Source organism: Dermacentor albipictus, chromosome 1, assembly GCF_038994185.2.
Source record: "Dermacentor albipictus isolate Rhodes 1998 colony chromosome 1, USDA_Dalb.pri_finalv2, whole genome shotgun sequence".
NCBI classification, from domain to species: Eukaryota; Metazoa; Arthropoda; class Arachnida; order Ixodida; family Ixodidae; genus Dermacentor; species Dermacentor albipictus.
Window position 1 is genome coordinate 264,909,925 of NC_091821.1, and position 6,000 is coordinate 264,915,924.

A 6,000-nucleotide genomic window follows, 5' to 3' on the forward strand; every position below is an offset into this window, starting at 1 on the left:
TGCATATTTTTAAAGTTTAACTCAAGTTAAGTGAGGCACCCTGAATACCCGATTTGCTGCACAAAAAATTTACCGATATGACGCTTTCGACATACATTTTTTTAAAGAAAGTGCTGTTTCATGCACAGATAAACAAAAGTAACCAGAACACCATTACACTTTGAAAATAAATATCTCGAAACAGATGTATAGTCTTCAGAATTAGTTCCAAGTGGATACGCCTAGCAAACTCACCTTCTATAATTCATAGATCAAAATATGTGCCGTAAAATAAACAATTAAGAAGTTAACTATCGTAATTATGTTAATTACTCAATTAATCCATTTGATTTCTCGTAGAAGTAATGTCCGCTTCAACGAGTAGCTTAGATCAAGGGTTAGAATTTTGCTATCTGTCATAGGTAATTTTTTTTATTATTTCTGGTGCAGCCAAAAAAATACACCCTATATATCTATTAACGAAAGACTAGTGCGCAGGTTTTCATGCTTGTCAGGTGTTTTCCATGACCCAATTCGTAGAATGTCGTCGACTATTACGGCTGTTGCGCTGTGTCACGCGCTAATAACTTAGATAATTGTTTGCACGTGTGACGTTATATAAGTAGGCAACTGAAAAATAAAATTAACGCTAGAAAATGCCGAACGAAGGCGGATACCTAACGTTGCTTTGCAATTCCGACTTCGTTTTCAGAATGTGTGTCAGAATGTTAGCAGAACGTGCGCGAGTTATTTCTTAACCCTTTGTCTCGCATGCTGACAGCTGGGCGTTGTTCCCGGATGCAGAACTTCTAAATGCTTCGCGTAAAAGGCTTCACTTCGTTCTGTTTAAAAAGACAAGATGCATCCATCCCATCGTCGCCTTTTCTGACGGCTGACGCCAATGTCTGCACGAAGTACGTGATTCAGCACAATGGCGGTGTTAAGGAATCAGGGTGCTCGAAAATAAAGCCCAAGAATAATTACATTTTGCTTCAGAATTATAAAGAGCGCGTTATTTGTCTTTCAAGTTTCTGTCATACGCGCTTTCGAACTTTATATCTAAATAAATAATTAAGCCCACCGGCGTAATATGTCAAGAGACATGTGACCATGCGGATGAGCCATATTCTGCATGAAAACAATTTCAGGGGCCGAACTTACAAAACGTTTCCTTCGTATGTGCCATTTGCGATTGGCTGGCCACCTTCGCTAATCCAGCATCAAAATTTGGTGGAATTTCCTCTTACGAACAATTCTAGCATAAGAGCATTTTGTGAATGCGGGCACTGATATTTCAAAGCCATCATAAAACATGACGCATAGGTTGTTACTATAGGAACGGCCTGTAATTCGCGACTCTATCTGAAGCGCAAATATATAGTCGTATTGATAATACGAAAGAATACAGGCGAAACTGCTCCCAAAGCGCCTCGAGTGTCCTTGCCGTGACCACGTGCAACGACTCGCGGCCATAAACCAACCGGTATCGTGAGAGAAAGAGGATGGCAATAGATAAATGATCAACCGGAGCCTATCAGTGGGTTCACCGTGACCAGATTAGGCGCGACGCCTTTCGATGTATATAGCGCCCACTCCCGGAGAAGTCTCCTGCACTTCCACTCACGAACCGAGCGAAAGGTAAGCTCATTATGATCACACTTGAGAAAACCAGCGAAAAAATTGACACGCAAACACGATCGACAAAAGAGACACCACAACGCGGACTAGCAACTGACATACATTTGAAAACACGGATCAACTCTCGAACATGTAAAACGGGAAAGCGACCCTGGTATGAAAACTTGCGCAATTAAGTAGCAGCGCTGCATAAGCGTGGTTAATAACATTCCTAACGGACAACCAGTTAGGCAGAGGGATCATAGGCAACCTGCATATGAAGACAATACATCGTGCCGTGTGAATCGCAAGAGTGGTCGCAGTAAATGCAGAGACGCTGTGAACAACCCTAGGATTCCGACATTGCGATGGCACCGGGAAGCGGTTCTCCCGCCATTCGCCGCGCGACGCTACCCGAATTGCCAAGCGGGGAATGAAATTAACTAAAATGATAATAAAGAATACGTAGATCCAAAGCACGTATTGGAATTTATGTCAAGCGAGGCTTTAGTGAAGCAGTTACTTAAACGCTAACAAATGAAATGCGATTACACAAGTGTACTTATTTTCACCGCATGCAGCGTTTCTCTTTCTGCACTGCACAGGGCCGGTATTTTGTAGCGATGCCTTTTCCGATTCTATGCTTTTTCAGGCTTTTCGCGCTTGGCGAGTGGTCAGAGCGACGGTCTGCCCACATTATCAACGGGATCAGGAGGCCGTGTGTGGTGGATGATAAGAATAGCATAGAATAAGGCATAAGGCATCGCTACAAAACAGCGGCCCAGGTCACAGCTTTAATGTCATGCACTATTTGTGTTTATACACTACACCGTTCAGAAGCTATATCGGAAGACAGACACCTAAATAGGCGGATGCAGTTTGAGATATTTACGCAGCGATGTCACGTGGGAGAAGGCGATGTTTGATGCTTGTCGATGAAAGTATGATGATGAGAGGTGTGTGGACAAACATAAAGAAAGCAAAGAAATCTCCGCTTTAATATTGCAATTCAACGCTCATTCAGTGCTCCTTATTTGAAGTTGTTCTTCGTGGAGTACTTTCAACTGATTCTGTCATCTGTCTTGTTTGCATATGATGTTGAGGACGGACCAACTAGCTCAACTGGATACAGTTGTAGAATTTTGACCCTGTGGATTATACAATAAAGTGAATTCTAGAGGCACATTTAAATCGCACAATATATGAGAGGATCTCAAGAGCGCGCCACTGCGCTGGTGGCAGCACTCTCCACGATAAGGCAAGCAACAGTGCTTGCCTCTACAGGGAGGGGTATATCACCTTCCGCACGCACCCTAACCGTCTCGTTCAAGGCAAACATCTGGACTATCCTCGGAGGCAAAAGGGGAGCCAACAACACTCGGCTGTTCCCAGGTGGTGTCCTTCCCAAGATAAGGAAATGCCGCCTGAAAGGTAGCTTTACCTATGGAGAGCTCCTATCCATCTATGCAACTGCGGCTGTTACCAGGGCTTCCGCGTAATGAGGAAACAATGCTGTACCGCTTACGCTTGGGCGTCGCATTCACGAATGCATATACGTTTTTGATTGGAATGGCTGATAGCGCCGAGTGCAATGCCTGCGGTGTCGAAGAAACTATAGACCATCTACTGTGCTACTGCCCATCATTTGAAAATGAAAGACAAGATCTCTGCACAGCTCTCAACCAGTTAGATAGAAGACCGTTCACCTTGAACAAGATCTTGGGACCATGGCCTCGCATATCGCAGCTACAAAAGGCCACAAAAGCGCTGCTGCGATATTTGAAAGATACAGGATTGAGTCAGCGTCTATAACCGGACTGAGTGACTGAACGATATCCCCAGTGGACTTTCTCTTCTTTCTCTAATCTTTCCGTCCCCGTTTCCCTTTCCCCAGTGTAGGGTAGCCAACCGGGGTCAGTCCTGGTTAACCTCCCTACCTTTCATTTATCATTTGCTCTCTCTCTCTCTCTCTCTCTATTTAAACAAATGGAAGCGGGAAAAGCCTCCTGCGACATACAGTGAACCGAATTCAATTAGGCTTCTGAAAAAATCTTACCAATGTATGAGGCGCATTTTTCTTTTATTTAGGCTGTCATTTTTATATATAAGAGATGCTCAAAATGAAAAATAAAGAGAAAAGTCGATGCATTAAGTTTACAACTCTGTAACTCAGCAGTGAAAAGACGACGTCACCATTCTGCGAACTGCATCTGTAAGAACATCAAAAGTGGACAAAACTTATGTACGAGCGTATTATACACCGCTCAAACGTATAATAATAATTTGTGGATAGGACCTTTGCAAAACACAAATAAAGCATGTGTCAAGGTGTTTATTGACAAGGTGCGCAAAGAGCGAGAGGTCGAACTCGGTGCCGCAGTCGGAACCCTGCAAGCAGTCAGAACCGGCCCTGTGCGTAAAGCGATGGTGATGCGCCTGACTGACCGGCAGTTCTTCGTTGTATATAATATGATCGGAATGCGCCAGGTTAACTGGCGGTTTTTCTTCGTTACATTTGTCCCCCGGAGAAAAAGACGTCATCCTGGCGATCTAAGCATATGGTAACATAGAATGATCGTAGAGGGGCTTGAGTCGATCTATATATTATAAGTGAACAGTGATCCGAAGACGGCGACATAGGCTCTACGACATAGCATAAATGTAACGACATACATAACTGTAACGAAGAAGAACCGCCGGTTAGCCAGGCGTATCCCGAGTATATGATGTACAACGAATAATAATTCGCTCAGGTATACGAGGACGCCAAGGGACGACGCCGGCGCTCGTCGCAGGAACGGGCGCCTAAGAGCTGCGCTCTAATTAAATTAAATTATGGGGCTTTACGTGCCCGAACTGCGATCTGATTATGAGGCACGCCGTGGTGGAGGACTCCGGAAATTTTGACCACCTGGGGTTCTTTAACGTGCCCCTAAATCTAAGTACACGGGTGTTTCCGCCTTTCGCCCCCATCAAAATGCGGCCGCCGCGGCCGGGATTCGATCCTGCGACCTCGTACTTGGCAGCCCAACGATATAGCCACTAAACAACCACGGCAGGTTCGCGCTCTAATATAAATTACGATTATAATTATAATTATAAGCGACTGAAAGGCGTCGGTGACGTCATTTTGCCCAGAACTGAAGTTAGTCTGGGGTTTAGAATAAGCGTGCCCAGCCAACCAGAAGGTGACAGTGGCTATCGACTGCCGTCGCTTCCTTTCTCTTTCTCTCTCTCTCTCTCTCTCTCTCTCTCTCTCTCTCTCTCTCTTTCTTTTATTTTCGTCGTTTGGTCTTTCCATGGCATTTTGTCTGTTCCTGGCTTTGCGAAAGCAAAAAAAGAAAAAAACTGTTGTTTTCGTTATACAGGTTTCTGGCAAGCACACATAAGTGCCGGGATATGACGTGGTACCCTACTGGGTGATGTTCGTTTTCTACCTAACGGCACCTTAATCATCATCCTCAAATTTATTAAACCCTTAAAGGCCCTTTGAGGGGAATTACATAAGGGCGGGGGGGTCAGTCAGAACAGCAGAAAGCATGATCACCGTGAAGCGAAATGACAACATGCGTGGTAGTGATGTCACAGAAAACGTATGTAGACAGAACGCTCGAAAAGTAACATACTTATTACCTAAACGCTTAAAAATTATTCGCTGGGATTTCTGCAGAGTGGGCACGGCGAAACGCCGCGACCATGCCGCTGACCGATAATTTGTTCGCGTTATGCAGGTCAGTTGTTCCTTAGGTGCGGAGACGAGCTTCTCTTACTGGTTTTGCCACGCCCAGGCATTTGTTTGAGGATTGCCTCTGATTGTAACATAGTTATTACAATTATGCTATGTGGTAACGTTGAACCCAACACGGGACCCACTACAGCTGAAATGCTTCAAAATGTTCTGAGGGGGCAAGCCGATATCCGCGCTGATGTTGCTGAGATGATAACGAAGTTTAGCTAGTGTGAGCAACTCATTCGTGATCTCGACTCACGTCTACGATCACTAGAACAACTTGTGAAAGAATCAAGAGAAAACTCTCCGATAATTTCAGCGCTTCAATCATCGTCTGAGTCCCTTAAGAATACGGCAACCTCGCAAAGTAGAAAACTTCTCGACCTCGAAGATCGCAGTCGAAGGTCGAACGTTATTCTTTATAGCATTTTTGAAGAGAGCGAAGAGAGCGACGCATTTTAAAGAAAAAGTGTTAATGACGTATTTGAGGGAAAACTCGAAGTTAAATGCAAATCTATAGCCCGTATTCACCGTCTTGGCCGCCATCGATGCCGCCGCCCAGTAATTGCCTATTTCCAAGATTACACTGGAAAACAAACTATCATTCAAAATGCGAGCAAGCTTAAAGCACAAATATTTTCACCCAAAACGACTACAGCCACGAAACACTGCGC